The following is a 22,863-nucleotide window of genomic DNA, read 5'->3' on the forward strand; positions in this document are numbered from 1 at the left end:
AAAAACACGTTAAACAAGGTGGAAACGGGAGAAAAAGGTGAAACAACATGGAAAGGGGAGAGAAAGGGAGAGAAAAGGGGCAGACACGCGCTGAGACGGATATAAATGAGTGATTCCTTAAAAATATCCATCAACATTAGCACAGCAAACAGCCCTTAAATTATCCTGTCCGAGAGGTTTCAGAAGTCCCCCTGTTAACCTTCCCTTTCTCCATCTTCCTTGCCATTCCACCTGACCATACCACCCGTTACTCCCTTCCCTCCCTCCCCTCTTCCCCATACCTCGTCTAATATAGGTGAGAGTTGACCAGAGTTAGAAAAAAGGGATGGTATTTTTCTATAGTGCTGATCACTCTTCCTTACGAGTGTCTTTGAGGCAAGTGGCTCTAAATGGCTTTATTAAGACGAGCGCTATTAGTTAATGGGCAGGTTTTTTTCTGCTTCTTGCCTTTCTACATCCATCATCCGCCTTGTTATTATCGTTTATTATCGTCCACCTCTTCCCTTCGCTTCTATGTCTTAATCATGATGCATTGCAGAGAGAGAGAGAGAGAGAGAGAGAGAGAGAGAGAGAGAGAGGAGAGAGAGAGAGAGAGAGAGAGAGAGAGAGAGAGAGAGAGAGAGAGAGAGAGAGAGAGAGTTATAGAAGAAAACGTATGAAAACGAGGAAAACAAAATTGGCAGGAAGAAGAAGAAGAAGAAGAAGAAGAAGAAGAAGAAGAAGAAGAAGAAGAAGAAGAAGAAGAAGAAGAAGAAGAAGAAGAAGAAGAAGAAGAAGAAGAAGAAGAAGAAGAAGAAGAAGAAGAAGAAGAAGAAGAAGAAGAAGAAGAAGAAGAAGGAGGAGGAGGAGGAGAAGGAGGAGGAGGTATGGAGATTACGAAGTGAAGTATAAGAAGGCGGGGTAGTATAAGGAGAGGGAGGGGAAGGCGTAAGGAGAGGGAGGGACGCGAGGGTGGTATGGAGAGAAGGGACGTAAGTATGGAGGGAAGGAATGGCTGGAGGGAGGGGAAGGCAGTGGTGGTGGTGGTGGTGGTGTTTTAGTACCCGAGGCCATACCATAAGAAGCTAATTTAGTAAAGTTGGGGCGTGAATACTCATAATAAGGCTATTTTCCACTTATTCTCAGTCTCTCTCTCTCTCTCTCTCTCTCTCTCTCTCTCCTCTCTCTCTCTCTCTCTCCTCTCTCTCTCTCTCTCTCTCTCTCTCTCTCTCTCTACATTATGCATACCATCCTGCGTGGCCAATACTCTCTCTCATTCCTTCCATGTCCCTCACTCCGGTCCTCTCCTCGCCCCTTATCACCCTTCACACTCCTCCTCCTCTTCCTTTTCCTCCGCCAGTGGATTCCAAAAGACGCCGCCTTACTTCAATGGATTTTCGTCATTTTTCTTTGTCCTGCCACTAATGAGCTCACCTGTACACCCGCTGATGACTGCCCGACGCGACGGAATGGCAATGAAGAGACAAAGGTGAGGAGCGTGGCGCGGGAGACGTGACGCGCCTGTGGGAGTCCATTGTGTCGCTTCGAAACCCGCTTTGAAACAATTTGCGATAGGAATAAAAAGGATGAGGAAAAATTTGCGTAAGGAATGAAGGTAAAAGGAAAAAATGCGTTGAGAGTGAAGGGTAAAGGAAAATTATTATTGATTATTTGATTATTATTTAGTTATTGGTCGTTACTAAAAAGTGGAATGCTATTAATTCTTTGCTTTTGAAGTTGGGAGTGAAAGGATAACACGTGCTTGTGATTCAAACGGAAAGGTTCAGTCACCGATACCTGACGTAAATTTCATTTTTTTTCTTTTCTTTACCTAATTCAAAGCAAGTTGTATTTGCTGTGATCTCTTCTCTTGTTGGTGTCTTAAAATCACACTTTGCGTTAGTTATTGAATATACTAACTCAAAAATACCACCTAACTTCTAACTTATTATTAAATTCCTATTGACGAGATTAAGATACATAATACTTAAACAAAATACTAACATTACTATTCTAATTTCCTACTTATATTGACGAGATTAAGATTCATAATACCATAACCTTTTTTTTTTTTTTCTATACGCACGATAATCTTAAAGAGTGAGGTACGAAACTTTATATTGCATTGAAATACCCACAATTGAAGCAACAAGCGAAAAACCTGTTCGTGGCCATCACTTACTGGGAGTGAAAGAAATGATAAATAAAAATGCACTGGATGTGAGGCACTCAGCAATATTTAAGCGATAATATATAATAGTAATGGAGATAAAAGGTATGGCTGAACACGGTGTCAGTAATTTTTCATTTGTATTACATCAAACTGAGACTTTTCATTTATATTCAATACCTCACACACACACACACACACACACACACACACACACACACACACACACACACACACACACACACACACACACTTGTAAACCGCTTAGTACATTACCATTAAGACGAGAGAGAGAGAGAGAGAGAGAGAGAGAGAGAGAGAGAGAGAGAGAGAGAGAGAGAGATGAGAGAGAGAGAGAGAGAGAGAGAGAGAGAGAGAGGCTGGAAAGAAAACTGAAACTCTATCGCGAAAAAGATGAGATGATTTTCTTTGGTAACCTCGAGATTTACGTCTTTAGCTTAGATTATTATTATTTTTCCCCCTTTTAAGAGGTGGGCGTGAGGGCGTGTGGCTGCCCAGTATCCTCACCCCGCCCACACCGCCGCCCTTCTTGCCCTCGCCGTCAGCTGACCAGTCAAATGGAACAAATGAGCTAAATAATTCTTGAAAAGTTGCATTAACGATGATAATGAGAAGAGAGAGAGAGCGAGGGAGAGGAGGGAGAGGAGGAGGCGGGACCAAAAACTAAAGGGAGAGAGGGAGGTAGAATAGAGAGTAAAGGGAGGGAGTGTAAGGGGATACTTAGTTTATGGAGGAAAGGATGAGGCAAAAAACGGAAGGAAATGAAGAGGAGGAGGAGAAGGGTGAGTAGGGAGACAAGGAGCAGCAGCAGCAACAGGAGGAGGAGGAGGAGGAGGAGGAGGAGGAGGAGGAGGAGGAGGAGGTGTATAGGGAGATGGGAGGTAGTAATAGGAGTGGATGAAGGGTTGCAATACTCTCATTACATGGCCATGTCATAACTTGCTGCAAATGTAGATGAGGTAGTCTGAATATGTTATCCCTTCCCCTCCCTCCCTCCCTCCCTCCCTCTCTCCCTCTCTCCCGCTCTTCCTCCCTCTCTCTCCCTCCTTCTCGCTGTCTTTTTCTCTACCTCCCTGTGGCTACTTTTCCTAACTCCAAGTCCTTCTACCCCTTCTACCCCCACCCCCTTCCTCCTTCTCTTTCTCCGCCTCCTCCTCCTTCTCTTTTCTCATTTCCATCTCTCTCTCTCTCTCTCTCTCTCTCTCTCTCTCTCTCTCATCTCTCTCTCTCTCTCTCTCTCTCTCTCTCTTCTCTCTCTCTCTCTCTCTCTCTGTGTGTGTGTGTGTGTGTGTGTGTGTGTGTGTGTGTGTGTGTGTGTGTGTGTGTGTGTGTGTGTGTGTGTGTGTGTCCAATGGAAGGAAAAATAAGACGCAACAAAGAAAAGTGAAAGTTTGTAAAGTAATTGCCGAGAGATTTATACGCACACGTCTCCAACACATAAATACACATACTCGTACATACATACATACACATATACATACATACATACATACATACATACATCAATACCATACTGCATCTTTATTACACTACTGAATAAGAAAACAAAGACCAATAAATCAAGGCAATTATAGATTAAAGAACAAAATAATTCAAAAGAGTAGTAGATTAATATTGAGACCACCACCACCACCACCACCACCACCACCACCACCACCACCACCACCTTATCTACGCTTATCTCAGAACAAACGATGTAAGGCCAAAAATAAAGCCACTGTTAGATACATCTCAAAGAAACACGTCACAAAACAACAAAGATACACAAACATACATAATTCTCTCTCTCTCTCTCTCTCTCTCTCTCTCTCTCTCTCTCTCTCTCTCTCTCTCTCTCTCTCTCTCTCTCTCTCTCTCTCTCTCTCTCTCTTACGCCACCCACAGGTAAATTTGCACCAGCCTTAACTCACCTGTCACCTCCTTTCATTACCTACATCATTTTCATCTTCATTTCCACTGGTCCTGTCATTTTGCAAGCACCCCACGGCGTCCACACTTACATAATGCCTCACTCCTCACGTGTGCCAGGCGAGGAGGAGGAGAAGGAGGAGAAGGAGGAGGAGGAGGAGGAGGAGGAGGAGGAGGAGGAGGAGGAGGAGGAGGAGGAGGAGGAGGAGGATGCAAAATCGGACGTGAGTTGCTTTGTAAGAAACATGAAACTAAAATGAATGAATAAAGAGGAGGAGGAAGACGAAAGATGAAAAACTCCGATAAATGAAGAAGAAAATGAACTAAAGACAACTTATATAACAAATGACTAAAAGAACGAAAGATAAGAAGATCCAAAAAAAAAAAAATCATCCAAAAGAAAGAGAAGGAGGACTAAAAAAAAAAAATATCGGAAAAAAAAACAGTGAAAGAATATAAGACAGAAAGAAGTATTGAAGGCAGGTATAAGGCTGAGAGTATGAGGGTATGAGGGTCAGCCAGCCAGCGCCTCACACGTCCTCCATAAAGCGCCAGGGTCGTGCGGGGCGAGGAGAGAACAGCGATGTAATAACAGATACCATGTCAAATAAGGCGAGGCAAAGAGACGCCCCTGCCAGCCCCGATAACACCGCGCCGCGTCCCCTCACGATACTAAGCCCCCTTCCCCTTCCCCCTCACCCCCTGATCCCCTCCCTTGCCTTCCCCAATACCTCTGCCCCCTTGAAATCCCCTTTTTTCATGTCCCCTCACGATACAGTCCCTTCCTCCTGATTCTTCTGCCTTCCCCCATTACTTCTCAAAAAATTTCCTTCATTTTTGCTTTCACTTGTCGTTTTATTATTTCCTTTATTCTTCTAAGTCTCCTTCATCCCACTCTTGGTCCTCCTATTGCTTTCATTTCTCTCCCATTCTTTCACCTCAAAAATCTCCTTCTTCCTTCATTGCTCTGCCATCCTTTACTTCCCCCAACTAGTCCACCCTTTCCTTTCTTTCCATTTCCCTTCCATCATCGTTCTCCTTCTTTCTACAACTCTTTATTTTACTCAAAACTTCTTTCCATGGTAAAAAAAATATTCATTCACTGTTCCGCCTGCCGTTACCTTTCTCGCTATTTCTTCCTTTCCTTCCCCTCTCCTACCATCACTTTATTCTAGTTTACTCTTCGCCATTCTTACCTTCCCTCCTCCCTTTCCTCTATTCAGCAGTGTAATAACAGGTCATTCCACCCTCTCCACCATTCTTGTTAGATACACGTTCACTAACCCCTCCACCTCCACCTGCACCTCCACCTTCAGTCCCCCTCCTTCCTCATCACTGCTGACATTCTTCATTCTTTCCCCAACCTCGGTGCAGTGACAAGTAGGTCATTCCCCTTTTCCTCCCCACCTTTTCTTCCTCCTCCGCTACGATAACATTTTCCTCCTCTCCCTCTCTCCCTCCCCTCCCTTTCTCCTTTAAGCAATATCAGCTAGTCACCTTTCCTCCCTCTCCCCTTCCTCCTCTCCCCTTCCAGCCACGTGTAATAGCAACAGTACCCTCCCCTCCCCCTCCCAGTCCCTTCCTTCCCTCCCTCCTCCTCCCCATAATAACACTGATAACGAGAAGGAAGAACTGGTGACTCAGTGATGGCGACACCACCACCACCACTACTACCACCACCACCACTACTACTACTACTACTACTACTAACAACGACAACAACGGACTAAACAACATTATACAGGACATTGGTTACTGAGAGAGAGAGAGAGAGAGAGAGAGAGAGAGAGAGAGAGAGAGAGAGAGAGAGAGAGAGAGAGAGAGAGAAGGTGGACTATACCTGAAAACATTACTCAGCATAATATGAACACTGATAAAAAAAAAAAAAAAGGATGGTGTAAAAAAAAAGAACAAACAGGAAATAGCTCCACATGCCATAAAATCTGACCCAAAACGCACCATAAAAAAATAAAATAAAATAAAATAAAACTAATAAAGGTAATCAGAAAAAATATCGATAATTGTAACCTAAACTAACACAACAAAGACGATTCAAAATAGCAGAAAAGAACGTAGAAGAATTAGTAAGAGCCACACAAATCAAACATTGTCTAAAAAAAAAGAAAATACAAAACAAGACATAAATGGAAAAGGTAAAAAAAAAATGTTAGAAATAAATAAATAACGTGCTGCCAATAGAAATAAGAAAAGAAGAGAAAAAATAAGAGTTGGAGGTGGACACAGAGTAAGAGAAGGAGACTAAGGAGACTAAGGACCAGAAAGACAAAACAAGTGAAGAAAACAGAGCCAGAAGAGAACCACACATGACAACCAGTGCCGAATTGAGAGCCGCAAGATTTACAGAAAACACAAAAAGCCAGAAAGAGACAGAAGGAGACATGAAATAAAGGAAGCAGATAGAAAAGAGCCATGCGTGACAAACAGTGCCAGGGAGAGAGCCACAAGAGCTAAAGCTGGAGACTTAGAGAAAAAAAGAAGCAGACGATAAGAAAGAAAGTACCAGAAAAGGCCAGAAAATGAGCGGAGGAGATAAAGAGCAAGAAAAAAATAAAACAGGAAAGCCACGCATGACAAACAGTGCTAAGTAAAGAGCCACCAGGGCCAGAGCTTGAGACAGACGCAGATAATGAGGAAGAAAGAGCAAGAACAGGCCAGAGAGTGAGCGAGCCAGCTAAAGAGCCAGCAAAGAGCCACGCATGACAAACAGTGCCAAGTGCAGAGCCGCGGCGTCACACTGGGTGAGGCCCCGCGGCTGTAAATAAACACTGCTGGCGTGTGAGTGAACACTTCCGGTGTGGGCGGCGCCTCCCTCCACTGCATGAAGGGCGTGGGCGGCGGCGGAGGGCGTGGGCGGGCGTGGGCCCCTTGCACGCCTGGAAACGCCCCACGGGTCTTGCTGGGCCGCCGGGACAATGCGGGCGGGGCGGGGTGGGGCGGGGTGGGGCGGGGCGGGGAAGTGCTGTACGTGTGTATGTAGTTTTTACGGCAAAGCCAGACAACGCTAACAGTGTATTGTGTCTTTACCCCCCCTCCCGACACCCCCTCACCCTCACCCTCACCCTATCCCTCCCCTCTCTCTCATACTGACAATCCTCACCTTATCTCACCCTGCCTTTCCTCACTACCTCAATAACTGTCTCTCTCACCCTCATTCCATCATCTGCTTCTCTCGCTCACCCTTCCTCACCCTTCTCCCTTTACTCTCACCCTTTTAACCTTTTCACTCCCTCACTGTTCACTATCTGTCCTCACTTCACCCTTACTCCACCCCTACCTTCTCCTCACCCTTATCTTGAGTGAGTCAGTGAAGCATTATCGCTGACACACATTCGAAGCCTTGGGGATTCGAACTTACTGAGCACGAAACTTCTTCCCTCCTTCTCTTTCCCTTATTCTTCGTACCTAACTTTCCCTACCATAACTTTACTACTTCAATTTTTTTCTTCTTCCTTCTCTCTCTCTCTCTTCTTACTCTCTTCCATTCAGTTTCGTCTCTAATTCTCACTTTTTTTCCTTCTAATCCATTATTCTCATTTCCTCCATTCACTTTAACTTTTTTCCTTCCGTACATCACTTCCCCATTCCTCTCTTCCCTTTCCTTCCCTTCCCTACCTCCCCGCCTCCCCGTCGCCACCACAACCACCGCGACACACGATCATCAGCCCACCTCACACACACACACACACACACACACACACACACACACACACACACACACACACACACATACACACAAGCGTCACACCGGTTGGATACGCCCCTACCTGATACCTGATACGGTTATCCTCACCAGCGGCCCCTCCCACCCACCTGTCTCCTCCTCTTCCTCCTCTTCTTCGTATCCCTGTTCTCGCTTTTCTCTCTCTCCAACACTGTACCTTGTCCTCTCTCTCTCTCTCTCTCTCTCTCTCTCTCTCTCTCTCTCTCTCTCTCTCTCTCTCTCTCTCTCTCTCTCTCTCTCTAAAATACACTGATCATCCCTACTATTTTTTTTCTAACATTGGTAACTTCAATTTCTTTTTAGGTATTTTTTTTTCCCATGCGGCGTTAAAAAGAAATGTCTCTTAATAAGTTACATTTTCAGGATCATTCAAGAAAGAAAATCAGTCTCATTAGTATCTTCTTAATGAGTGTTTTTTTTTCACGTTACATTTCTTTCGAATATTAATATGTTCAAAGTGATTTTCTGTTGGTAAATACTCAATTTTTCAGTACAGTAGATATTTCAATACAGAGAAGTAAATAAATCACCCTTACTAGTATTTTTCTTCTAATGTGAATATCCTTTTTTTACTTCCCACGTAACATAACTCTAAAGTATTCAAGATGGCGTCTCCTTAGTAGATACCGAAGTTTTTCAATACGATTAATATTCCAATACAAACCAGGCAAGTAAATCACCTTTATACCTATTTTTCCTAATAAGAACACCTTTTCTCCACGTAACATAACTCTATGGTATTTAAGATCACGTCCTTCAGTAAAAACTCCACTCTGAATATGATTTCCAATACAAACCAGGTAAATACTCATAAATCACCCTTATAACTATCTTTCCTAATGAGAATACCCTTTTTTCCCCACGTAACATGTCTTGAGTATTTACGATGACGTCTCTCTTAATAAGGTTCAGTAAACCCTGCAGAGGCCGCGTCCCACGACCTGGCCAGCCCCCCACCAGGCTCACCCCCGAGTGGCTGCCTCCGCCAAGCATAAAACCTGCATAAAACTCACATAAACGTTCCCTTGAGCACACGAGGAAACTAAGCCAAGCAACGCAGCGCGGCACACGAAAATCTGGTAAAAGTGGGAGACAAAATGGACTTAACTAAGGCGAAAAGCGACCAGAGAAAAACAAGATAAAGAGAGGGGGAAAAATTACGAGGTAAAAAGCAACTGGTAATAGAGATAAAAAGAGAGAACATTGACTGAATTAAGATCAAACGCAGCCAGAGGAGAACAAAATAACAAAAAATATAAGTAAATATCGACGTAACTTAGGTGAAAAGCGACCAGAAAAACAATTTAACAAATGTAGGGAAGTTTTATTCAACCAAGATGAAACGTAACCAGAGAAAATGAAGATGAAAAAAAAAAAGGAGGAAACTAGTTATGTAGGACGCAACGCAACTAAAAGAATAAGAAAAAAAATGCAGGATAAACTGACTTAATTACCGTGGAAAACAAAGAGATAACGTAGAGAAAGAGAACATTGCCTTATGATAAAGCAGCTTGAGGATTAAATAAAGATGAAAAAAGGAGGAAACACTAATAAAGAGAGAAAGGCAGAAAATAGAACAAGAATAAACAGTAGGAAAATAACATGGCGTAAAGCAAGCAGAGGACAAGCAACACAAAACACAAGGGAAAACTAACTTGACTAAGATAAAGTTAATGCAAAAATTATAAAGAACAGTGAAAAATATGCGTCGGCACCGAATGGAAAAAGACAACTAAAGGAAAGAGAACAAAAAAATAAATAAAATAAAGTAGGAAACGAAAGAGAAAGTGAAAGAAATACGAAAAAAATTTTAAAATGAGATAAAACATGATAAAAACAGCGAGATACATATAATAACGAAGACCAGGAAACAGGAAGTAGGAAAGGATAACAAGTAATAATATGGAAGTTTTATTTTATATACGAAAAACGAAAAATAAATAAAGAAAGAAGAGAAGAAGAAGAAGAGGAAGAAGAAGAAGAAGAAGAAGAAGAAGGCACACAAACAAGAAAAATTAAGATATCAAGGGAATTTCTACGGTTAGTTAAAGTAAGGGAGGAGAACCATTTGGAGGAGGAGGAGGAGGAGGAGGAGAAGGAGGAGGAGGAGGAGGAGGAGGAGGAGGAGGAGGAGGAGGAGGTGTTGATGCCAAGATCACAATGGGCAACATAAGACAGGATATTATTACCTCTCCCAGCCCCTAGCCATGCCCCTCCCTCGGCCTGGAGAGAGCGTCGTAAAGGTGTAGTGCTTGACGAAGAGGAGGAGGAGGAGGAGGAGGAGGAGGAGGAGGAGGAGGAGGAGGAGGAGGAGGGAGTGAGGAATGGATGAAGAAAACTGATGTACTGAGAAATGCATGGACAGAGAGAGAGAGAGAGAGAGAGAGAGAGAGAGAGAGAGAGAGAGAGAGAGAGAGAGAGAGAGAGAGAGAGAGAGAGAGAGAGAGAGAGAGAGAGAGAGAGAGAGAGAGAGAGAGAGAGAGAGAGAGAGAGAGAGAGAGAGAGAGAGAGAGAGAGAGAGAGAGAGAAAGAAAGACTTGAACATCTACATAACTCACATTACAAACACACCATAAGACTCACGTTTACAGGAAATACATGAAAAAGACGTAAAAAATAAATAAATAATGATAAGCCAACACACACACACACACACACACACACACACACACACACACACACACACACACACACACACACACACACACACACACACAGGATCTTTAAAAAGCGGCCTTACCACCTTCCTTTCAGCACCTTATCCTACACCACCACTTTCACGCCCTTATTCTATATAGAACACCTGGCTGGCCACGAAAGACGGCAGGGGGGCGCCTCTCCCTCTCTCAATAACCACCACACAGCCACACTATCATCCTCGCCCCCTTCTGCTGCCCCCTGCTGGCTCTGCTTAACCCCTCGTCTACAATAACCTCGCGTGTAGCCAAAAGTACCTCCCCTGCTAAGTTTCCCACGCCCACACCGCCCTTATCCGCCCCCCTCACCACCCACACCCACCCCTTCGAGTTAGCAAGTCTTTCCCCAACTTTCTCGTCCCTCTTCCTCCTCCTCCTCCTCCTCCTCCTCCTCCTCAGCATCCTTACCTGCCTACTTACCTGACTGGTTAGTGATTAGGAGTGTTCTCGTGACTCTCCTTCCCTCATAACTGACCTCCTATTCTGACCTGATACTCTTCCTTCCCTTCGCCCTCCTCCCCCGCCTCCTCCTCCTCCTCGTCTTCCTCCTCCTCTTCTTCGTCTTCCTTCTCCTCCGTCCATTTTTTTTTCTGTTTTCATTTCCGTTCTCTTCTTTATTCTATCGAGTGAAATCTAAAACGGGGCACATTTTTTTATATTTTTATATCTGTAGATGAGAATTTTATACTGCTATGAAAAATCTCTCTCTCTCTCTCTCTCTCTCTCTCTCTCTCTCTCTCTCTCTCTCTCTCTCTCTCTCTCTCTCTCTCTCTTTCTCGCGTTCAGTTCTCGGGCAGCGCAAAGAGAGCAATCTGAATGAGGGAAAAATAACAAGCGAAGACTGACTTGCTGTGAACTCTACGGATTGTGCGTGAACGTATCCGATATGACCTTGGCAGTGGAGGAGGAGGAGGAGGAGGAGGCGGAGGGGGAAGAGGAGGAGGAAAGTCAAGTACGTAAGGTTCAGAGTAACGGTACTTAAATACAAAATAAACTGAATGAAAAGTGGAACACACACGCACACACAAACACAAACAAACACACACACACACACACACACACGAGGCCAGAAACAGGCATAAAACACATTAAAAAGACTAAAAACAAGAACTTATATACATTTGACAGTAACGATCATTGAGAGACGTGAAAATCATTAGTAAGTCACTCCTGTCTGTCTGTCACGGCATGGGAGGGCAGGAGGCACGGATGGCTGGTAAGGCGTGAAATACATGTCTTTTAGAGTGAAGGCTGGACGGGCGAGACCAGGTAACACTAGCGAGGGAAGGCTGAACACACACACGCGAGGACAGACGCACAAGGGCAAGGGTTGATACAAACTTGAGAGAATTTGAGGAAAGAAAGTTTTGATAATGAATTGACCAGAAAATGCAATGCTGGTGTTCACTGAAGGGATGAATATATTAAAAAAGTAGGTCAAGTACAAGGCAAGGACATAGTGAAGGGAAGTTTTGGTGAAATTTAAAAGGAACAGCAGGAAAATATGGAAGTCATGTTTACTGGACAGGATAAAAATGTGTGAACTGAATGGAGGAGCAGAAAAATAAGGATAAGCGGATATATAAGAAAACGTGGACGAAAATAAGGAAAGGGAAACGGTAAGTATCGAAATCAAGACAAAAAAATAAATAGTGTGTGAAATGTAAGGACAAAGCAAAAATATGAGAGAAACTGAATACGTAGCAAAGGATGGAGAGAGAGAAAAAAGTAAATAACGAGGGAAGTAAGACAAAATAAGACAAAAGATGGATTTTATTTATAGATCAAAGGCCGGAGGAAAGGAGGGCGAGGCGGAGGGAAGGAAGGACAAAAGGAGACACACAAGATAGGCGTGAAGGAAGGAGGGAGGGAAGGAGAGGAAGTGGGGGACAGAAGAATATTGTGCCTGTATTTCTGTGACTCATAAAAAACGACATGCTGATCACGCCACCGCCTGTCTGTCTGTCTGTCTGTCCGCCTATCTGTCTTCTTCCTTTCCTCCCTTTCTTCTTGTGTCCCAAACGACCCTCTCACTTTCGAAAGGTTTGGGTATTGCAGATTGTACCTCCTCTCTTTCTTCACTTTCACCTTCATTCTCTATAATAAGACGATGTGTACTCTTCCCACAAAACAGAAAAGAAATATATACAAAAATAAATGTCTGTACAGAGCAACCTTCTTGTATTTGCATAAAACATGAAAAAATACACATAAATAATAATGACTAATCTCAACCTAAATATTAATTTCTAGACACGAGAAACCTGGCGATAAATATAAGACATAAAACGAAATATTGATAACCATTATTAACCTTTCTCCCTGTGTAGAATATTAAAGGCAGCAAGAACACTAGTAACACAGAGGGGGACAGGGGGCGCGGGCAGCACCTCTAAGCATTCTATGGCCACCACCAGGGAGGGAAAAGGTAAAATATTCAGGGGCACAAAAAAGAGGACCAGCAGGGCGCCACGTCAACTACAATGGGAATATATTAGCAACACATCGCATTGTACTTACTTCATTCTGTGCCCTCCGCCGCCTCCGCCGCCGCCGCCGCCGCCACCACCGCCCACCCCCACCAGCACCGCTATTACCACCACCACTAACACAACCACCCAAAATACGACTACTATTATCACAACAACCACTTCACCTTCTATTCCTTCTCCACCACTATCACCACAATCACTCCTCCTCCTCCTCTACTCCTATTACTACTACTACTACTACTACTACTACTTCTACTATTACTATCACCATAACCACAAACACAATCGCTCCTCCTTCTCCTCCTCCTTCTCCTCCAACTCTTCATCGAACAAGCCCAAACCGGTACACACACACACACACACACACACACACACACACACACACACCAATCTCATACATCCGTGGAGACTTTTCCCGCGAAGTGTTGTTGTTGTTTATTCTTGTGAAAGCTTCTAAGTATTCTGGCGGAGCTTCATGTCTGCTGGCCAGGCTGAATACTGATTACAATATATTAATGAATTGATAAAGGTATATTATTTAGTCATTTGATGTATTTATTTATCTTCCACTGCCCTTGCTGCTGCTGCTGCTGCTACAATCATCGCCACCACCACCACCGCCGCCACCACCACCATCACCACCGCCACTACTCCAAATTCGACAACAGAGATAATGATGATAAAGAAAGTAACAATAATAATGATAAAAGAAGACGAAATCAATAACAAGGAGTCGACAGTGACCTTCAGGATCACCGACGGGACCACCAAGCCAGGAACGTGAGTCGTGAGGCCATGTTAGTGAGTCATAAAGAGCCATGAGTCACCACGCATTGCCATGAGTTACATAGAAGTATGAGTGAGTGGACCATGTGGGAGAGGGCCATACTTCACGCAGGACCATGAAGAGAGGACCATGAATCAGCGCCATGAATAAGAAAGCCATGAACAAAAAACCGTGAGTCAGGGGATCATGAATAGAGACTCGGGTTATGAGTGGAGCCATGAACGGAGGGTCATATACCAGGCGACCATGAGTGAGGCGGCCATGACTGTAAGACCATGAGCGAGGGCCATGAACAGAGGGCCATGAGGCAAAAGATCATGAACAAAGCATTATGAATAAGAGCCATGAGATAGGGATCATGAGGAGAGGGCCATGATGAGAGGGTCATGAGGTAGGGCCATGAACAGCGGGCCATGAGGAGCCGCAGAATGAGGACGACCTTGGGCTGTGGAGGTTCAATATTGTTTCCTTTCATGTAAACACAATGCGGGCGCCCCACCCACCACCGCCCACACCCCTTTCACGCTGGATGCCGCCCACTGTACGCGACCAACGCCCACCACCAACGCCCAACGCCCGGTGCTACCCAACGCCCACTTACTCCCCGCCCACGCCCTCCACCGCCCCGCCATTTCACACCATCAATCTCCCATATGTCCCTCCTCCCCCACTACTATTTTTAGCGAATAAATCACCCTTTCCTTGACGTACAAATGATGTGCTCGAGGACGCAAAGGTGAGAACTCCACACTCCGCTAGATGTCTCCACCACCACCACCACCACTACCACCACCGCGGCCCTGGGGAAACTAATGTATTCAGACGTCCCTTTTTATTGCCCTCAAGGTTCTGTGCTCAACTCACCATAATGAAGCGCAGGAAGCACCATATATTTACGACAGCTTTTTTTTCCCCTCCGTCTCTGCACACAAACACCAAACCGACCTCGCCCTGAAATCCCAACTCAGCCTCGCCAAATAAACTGATCACTTCCCTAACTAGGCAACGTGCAATTAAATTAATCGATAACGTATTTAATTTAATCAGGAGAAAAATAGAAAGGGAAGGGTAAAGGAGGACAAACAGAGCCTCACTCACAACACAAAGAGAGGGACGTGTGTTGCCACCATCGATTATAGACTCGTATTCTGAAATGTTTTGTTCTCACTATGACTATTTTCAAAGGCAAGAGATGATTGATTGGTTGGGTTCTTACGAGTGCTTTTCCTGTTAAAAATATAGAAATCATGTTAATCTATCACTAGATCCATAAAAAATACCCTTAAAATCCCGTGCAATATCAAGTAGAGCCTTTAGAATGTAGTGTTTTAGAATACGATCCAAGAAGCGCCCGAGGGAGATGGAGGCTAGCTGGTCACACTTTCCTCGTGTCTCATCACACTCACGTCACGAGGTACAAACATGACACACGAGGAACCACCAACAGAGAGAACATTCCCCGAAAGAAAAAAAAAAAAACAAGTAGTTAATCTTATGCATTTCTTCCCCCTTGCCACCCGTGGTAGTGGGCGGGGATGTCACCTCACACACCCCACACACCTCGCACGCCTCTCCCTCCTCCGCCACGCCAGGCTCGCCCACACAAGGCCTGACGCGGCAGAAGTGAGGAATGACACGTCGCCCATCCGTCGCAACACACACGGAACAAATGACCGAGAAGCAATGACACATTGAGGCGTCAAGGTTGAGTCAGGTTGCGCCAGGGATGAGCCGGAGCCGCCTGCCAGCCAGCCACCCGGGTCGTCGGAGTGCCGTGGATATCACAACCACCATCGCCATCTGTGTGACTCGCGTATATCCGTCACTGTTGCCCCGAGCTGCCCCAGAGGTGTCTCCCTGTCGCCCCCTTTTCCCTAAAACGCCCAGTGTCTCCCAGGAATGTATAAGCGGCGCCCTTATTTGTGGCGGTGAGTTCATTGTCGACCCACTCAAGGAAAAAGGGAGGCAGCAAGTATATGATGAGCGCCAAGTAGTTAGGAAAAATAACATTAACAAGTTATAAGAAAGATAAAAAAAGATAACACCACTAACCCAACAAAATCATGACTACTAGATGGAGAAATTGCTGTCACACACACACACACACACACACACACACACACACACACACACACACACACACACACACACAAATAGGAGCAGACAACCACGTGACTAAACGAAGCTAAATGAAGCATAAAGACAATAACAAGCATCACAAAAACTTGATTCATGAAAACAACAAGCTAATGCTCGCATCATTCTTATGTAAACACACACACACACACACACACACACACACACACACACACACACACACACACACACACACTCCACCGTCACACTGCACATAAAAAGCGCATTACCCTCAATATGGAGAGAGAGAGAGAGAGAGAGAGAGAGAGAGAGAGAGAGAGAGAGAGAGAGAGAGAGAGAGAGAGAGAGAGAGAGAGAGAGAGATTGAAGCACAGGGAATCCCAACTTACTCAGCTTACCAGACAACTATTCACCAAAATTTAATAATGACGTCGCAAAGATGTTATGAGGATACCATGACCTCCTTCCCCCTTCCTTCTCCTCTCCTCCTCCTCCTCTCCTTCTCCTCCTCCTCCTCCTCTTCCTCTTCCTCCTCAAGTGCGATCCTGCATCTTCACCCGAAACAAAAGCAGCTCGTTGACTGAGACGCAAAACCACACACACACACACACACACACACACACACACACACACACACACAAAACAGGGCAATGAATAGGCAAACAAGCAAGACAACAATGCAACGCGCACTCAAACAAACCCTTGCAAGTTTAAGTGGTGACATTTTGGTAGCAACCGAGACACCGCAGAGAGAGAGAGAGAGAGAGAGAGAGAGAGAGAGAGAGAGAGAGAGAGAGAGAGAGAGAGAGAGAGAGAGAGAGAGAGAGAGAGAGAGAATTGACAAGCGTGCATGAGATGATGAATAAACACTGTTGGACAAAATGAGTCTTGGGATAAACTGACGTCAAGAGATAAGAAAGAGATAAGGAGAAGGTCACTTTCGTCTCCCTTTCCTGTCCAACCTTTCTTGTCTCCCCTTTCCCTGCCCCCTCTCTCACTCACTCTCTCTCCTTCCTATTCCTCTACGTCTCTCCCTTCCCTATTCATCTCAGCAATACCGATCACTCCTTGTCCCCTTCTTCTCTCCTATCCTCATTCATCTTCCCTGTCCTTTCCCATTCATCTCTCTCTCCTTTCTTTCTTCCCTGCCTTATTCATTTCTCTTGTCTTCATACTCTCTCTCTCTCTCTCTCTCTCTCTCTCTCTCTCTCTCTCTCTCTCTCTCTCTCTCTCTCTCTCTCTCTCTCTCTCTCTCTCTCTCTCTCTCTCTCCTATCCTTCGGCTTCCGGCATCTCTCTCTCCTCTCCTCCATTCATCCCTATTGTCTCTTTTACTTTCTCTGACCTTCCTCCGCGATCTATTGTCTCTATTCTATATTTTTTTAGGCTAATTGTTCCTATTTTTCCTTGTTTTATATCATGCATCCTTCTTCCGCTTGTCATTATCCTTGCAATCATCCATTCTTTCCCTCCTCATCCTTTCGTCTCATCCGTGCAAAACTACTTTCGTGAGTGGAATTGTTGGATTCTCTCACGATCCCACCCCTCTCTCTCTCTCTCTCTCTCTCTCTCTCCTCTCTCTCTCTCTCTCTCTCTCTCTCTCTCTCTCTCTCTCTTAACTGACGTGACACATTTTCTCTTTCGCTTTGTTTGGTTTCATGAAATTTTAATGCGTTTTATTGATTTAATGTCTGTTATCAAAAGAATCGGCCTTGGTTTCTGTTTTCAGCTGAGAGAGAGAGAGAGAGAGAGAGAGAGAGAGAGAGAGAGAGAGAGAGAGAGAGAGAGAGAGAGAGAGAGAGAGAGAGAGAGAGAGAGAGAGAGAGAGGTTAAAAAAAAGTACAAAAGAGAGAAGGAAAAAAAAGAAAACGGAAAACACACCTGCATTCAACTCAAAACTGAACGAAAAATTCACATCACGAGCCATCACACGTGTCCACCTGTGCACCACACCTGTCACCTAGCAGCCTCAACACCTCACAAGTCTCCTTCAACAATACCTTCTTAAAACAACTGTCACTTTTTTTCCTCCACCTTATTATGTATTCTCACCTGCCGCACACTTGACCCTCACCGGCGTCTCTAATTACGAATATATGTACCCATTTAATTCTTGAGTGATGGTTAGTTTATTAAGGGATGACTACTGAATAATAATATCAACGTTGGAAAATACCACGTGGAGAATCAGAATATATAAATTACCCATGATAAATGAAAAATATAATGAAAAATGGAAGCAGAAAGACCTGAGAGAAAGTATGGTAGTTTTTTTTTAATAAAGTAATGATATTAAGTACTATAGATAATAAACAAGGGGGAAGGAAAATAAACTCAAGGTAACATATCCTAACGCTAAGGTGATTTTACGTAACAAAAAGAACGATACAAAAAGTGGAAAGAAAATAAGGTTTCATAGACAAAATCACAACAAAATAGGTTCAACACAAGCAGCAATACGAAAAGGAAACAAGAAAACAGAAAGAGATAGAAGTATTACTGATATTCTTGCGGTGGAAAAGGGAAGAAGGAAAAGGGAAAAATAATTGGTGAATCAAGAAATTCCTGCGAAAGGGAGGTCACATCAAGGTATACACACACACACACACACACACACACACACACACACACACACACACACACACACAGGAGACGGTCACAGTTATTACATGACAAAAATGAAAAAAAGAAAAAAGAAAATATGAATTAACGAAACAATACGAAAGAAGTGAAGCAATGAGTTAAAAGGAAAAAACTAAGATAGAACGGAAATATTAATCAGGAAAAGATGAATGAATGAAAGAATGAATGAGTGAATGAATAAAGAAAAAAAAACATGATAGGAAAAAAAAAAAGAAAGGAAGAAAATCAGTGTTCATAATATTACTGTAAAATTCAAACATATGTAAGTCCACATGACCTTACAGACTTTACACATGAGAGACATAGAACAAACAAAAACAAACAAACAAACAAACAAACAACATGACACAATTCCATATTTGTAGTACCAGTGCCCGTTTTGTACCTGAATAAAAAAAAAAAAAGAAAAGAAAGAAGAAACAAAAACACTCGCATATTACTAAGAAAATATCAAAATTTCTATGACTTTATTTTCCGACGTCGGGATATTCCGTGTCCCTCGTGTGTGTGTGTGTGTGTGTGTGTGTGTGTGTGTGTGTGTGTGTGTGTGTGTGTGTGTGTACCGTGATAAATCTAGCCATTGCCTATAATTTGGGCTCGCCTCACCGACACCTTCCCTCCTATAATTCAGAGCAAGACACACGTATATCAGCAGCGCCACGATTTACTCCCTGTAGTAGCGTGGAAGTGCAAAATACAGGATATAAAAGACTGAATAATACCGATCATAATTTCCGACCCTTTTCAGAATTCCCAGATATTTTCAGTCACTTTTTTTTTTCTCGTTTTCAGAATTTCGATGTTGTATTACGTGGACGTCGTTTACATTTGGAATTTATACATAAAGGAGTATATAGCATTGATGATAATGTCAAGACTTTCCAGAATTTTTAGGTGACATTTTACAGAATCACTCCAGTTTCCAGAATCCACAGTGACAGTTTCGCTATTTTCAGAATCTCGATAACAATTCCAGGGATTTTACAGAACTTCTAAATACGGATTCCAGACACTTTCATCTTTCCTGAATCCTCATGTGAATTCCAGACTTTTCAGAATAATTATTACAAATCCAGGGACTTTGCAGAGTCATGATAACAAACCCACACCTTCCACACACTTTCCAGGACTTACAGATAAGGATTCCAGGCACTTTCACAATTTCGACGTGATATGATTTGGTGACGTTGCCTATATAGTGCTCCGTTACGAACTGACTATAGTGCTCCGTTACGAACTAGTGAAGGTGTACGCCAACACTTAACACTAAAATAAGGAAATAATACAATTACAGTAACCAAAAAAAAAGAAGTTAAAGATATGTACAACTAAAGAAATCTACGAAATTCCGAGAGGTATACAATAACAAGATGGCTTTCGACTTTAAAGCCACAAAAATCACGGTTAACTAAATAAACCAAGGAAATCACGTACTTACACACAACAACCAAAAGGAAATATTAAGATAAGTAAAAATAAGCACAATTACGAGTTTCCAGAAGGTAGAGAATAAGAAAAACACCTTTCGACTTTAAAACAAAAAGAACATGTCACTTTGCACGGTGAACTAAAGAAACTGAGGAAATCGCACAGTTAATAATTAAAATACACACACACAAAAAAAAAACAAGCGAATATACAAAGTTCCGAAAGATAAAGGATAAGAAAAACACCTTTCGGAATTAAAACTATGACAACCTCATTACTTTGCACGGTAAACTAAAGGAACAACAATGGCAGTAAAAACACACCAATCTACGGAGGTCACCCGGAAGAGTTGGGAAGTTTTCTGCACCAAGTTTTTCCTTAAGGATAAACAAGGAAACTGGCCGTGGACAAAGACGCCCAAAATTATCTTGTTATTCGGGGAAACAGCGGGGGCATAAATCTCCGAGGTTTTGCGCGGCTGGAGGGAGAGGTAATAAGAGGGAGAGGGAGAGGGAGAGCAAGGGAGAGAGGAGGGAGAGAAGAATCATCGCTCACTTTAGTCTCGTCGCCACACCCTTTGTTTGACACTCTCTTCTCTTCTCCTCTCCTCTCCTCTCCTCCACTCCTTTCTTTCTTCGGTAAGCGGATTTTTATTTTATTTTATTTGTATTTTATTCTTTTATTCGTGCGTTTGTTGATGTTTGGTGTCCTTCCTTCAGTTTCGATCCACATGTAAGATTTTGATGGTTATTCTTTGTTCTCTGTGATTTTAGCGTTATTATTATTATCATTAGTGGAAACAGTGGTTGTAGTAGTAGTAGTAGTAGTAGTAGTAGTAGTAGTAGTAGTAGTAGTAGTAGTAGTATAAAAGAAACACCTAAGGACTGACTAATTTTCTAATTGACTGATTGGTTGAGTTGCTGACTGACAAACTGACTGACTGACCGAATGACTGACTTATCAATTGACTCATTTTACTGACATTGGACTGGCGCAAATTTCTGTAAATCCTCAAACGAGAACGTGGAGGAATTATCATATAAACGCATATTATTTTATCATAATGAACGAAGGACAAACTTGAATGATAAATAAACATATAAGGAATCACACACACACACACACACACACACACACACACACACACACACACACACACACACACACACACACACAAACACACACACTTAGCTTTGAGGTGTGGCTGGTGGTGATACTGTTTGGAGTGTGTGGGCGTAAGTATGGGCGTGTGTGCAAGTGTGGGCGGGGGAGTGAACTACAGAAAACTAGTGGGCGTAGGTGGAAGAATGTGGGTGGAAATGGGAAGCCACGTATTATGAAAAAAAAGGAAGGACTGAGAGGTAATAAATGAAAGGTGGAAAGGTCTGTTGAGTGGGTATAAGAGGATGAACTTTACCCTCTGGTTATAGGTCATAAAAAAGGGGCGTTGCGTCATCGTATTGAGCTCATAATGACATCATCAACAGGTGCGTGACGTCACTTGTTTGGGAAGAGACGATAGTGAGATCATCATTCGCGGAAAACATGGGTAAAGGAAAAAAAAGCATTAAAAAAAAGGGAAAGAAATATTGATGATAAAAACTAACCCGCATGTAAAAAAACAACGACCCACAAAAAATAAAAGGAAAAAAAATAATTTGCCAGTAAAAACGAGCTCCCTAAAAAAAATAAATAGACAAATAAAGGGATAAATAAATGAAGTATATAATAATGACCCAGGTAAATCAGGTACAGTTTTTACCTTACATTCCTGCACCGGATCGAGCCACGCAGAGGTCACCATCCCTCACCTGGAACACAAAAAGACAGGTATTAATAAAGAAATGTAGATGAAGGCCACGAGGAAAAAATAGAGTAATAAAGAATGACAACCTCGAAAAATGTGAAACAGAGAGAGAGAGAGAGAGAGAGAGAGAGAGAGAGAGAGAGAGAGAGAGAGAGAGAGAGAGAGAGAGAGAGAGAGAAAGAGATTCAAGGAAACATATACCAGAAAAAAAAACGATACAAAGGGTGATAAAAGAGAAACAGAAGGAAAAAAATGTAAATTCACAGGAAAATCTAGAAAATGTAGGACGAGAATTATGACATACAAGACTTCACCGAAAGAGGAATTAAAACATAATAAACAATAAAGACGCGAAAATAAAGGATAGAATTTATGACATATACAACACATCAACGAAAGACAAAATAAAGAGCAGTAAACAATAAATAAATGATAAATAAATAAGCTACAATAGTAAACGCTTATAGTAAAATATTCAAATTATTTTCGTCGAGAATTTACCAGGAAAAGGAACACCAAGTGGGCATCGAGGAGGAGGAGGAGGAGGAGGAGGAGGAGGAGGAGGAGGAGGAGGAGGAGGAGGAGGAGGAGGAGGAGATACATTGGTGTTTTCTTAGAAATTTTTGGAGTCAACTTATGCAAAGATCGATGTTGTTGATTTTTTCTCTTTCTCCCTCTCTCCTACTCCCTTCTTTTATCTACATCCATTTATCTCCCTCTTCCTCTCTCTCTCTCTCTCTCTCTCTCTCTCTCTCTCTCTCTCTCTCTCTCTCTCTCTCTCTCTCTCTCTGAACCCAGTATTTCGGAAAATGTGGGGTGACTTTGCAACTCATAACTTACTTCTTTTTTCTTTATTATTATATACCAATTTTGCAAACTCCGGTGGGTGTCGCTTTGAACTTATTTGGTGTTGACGCAAGGACTGGAATACAACATTGCAGAATTCACTGTCTGCTCACCTTTCAATCACTTTCACTGTTTCTGCTGGCTAAAGTAACGAGTACACACACACACACACACAGGTGCACTTTTTATAACAGCTAGAACCTTGAACATTGCTTTAACTTTTCGAGATTAGCACATCTTAATTTATG

The 22,863-nt window shown here is 43.0% G+C and overlaps 1 protein-coding gene across 1 annotated transcript in view; it reads right to left on the reverse strand.

Annotated features, from left to right (window-relative positions):
• The window catches only part of LOC135091730 (Krueppel-like factor 12), a 37,882-nt gene extending 24,824 nt beyond the window's left edge, over positions 1-13,058 (reverse strand). Inside the window, exon 1 of the mRNA XM_063989642.1 lies at positions 13,037-13,058. The gene's annotated coding sequence lies outside the window, so the exon portion shown is untranslated. The remainder of the gene's footprint in view (positions 1-13,036) is intronic.
• Positions 13,059-22,863: the final 9,805 nt, after the last annotated feature.

Source organism: Scylla paramamosain, chromosome 38 (genome assembly GCF_035594125.1).
Source record: "Scylla paramamosain isolate STU-SP2022 chromosome 38, ASM3559412v1, whole genome shotgun sequence".
Classification (NCBI taxonomy): Eukaryota; Metazoa; Arthropoda; class Malacostraca; order Decapoda; family Portunidae; genus Scylla; species Scylla paramamosain.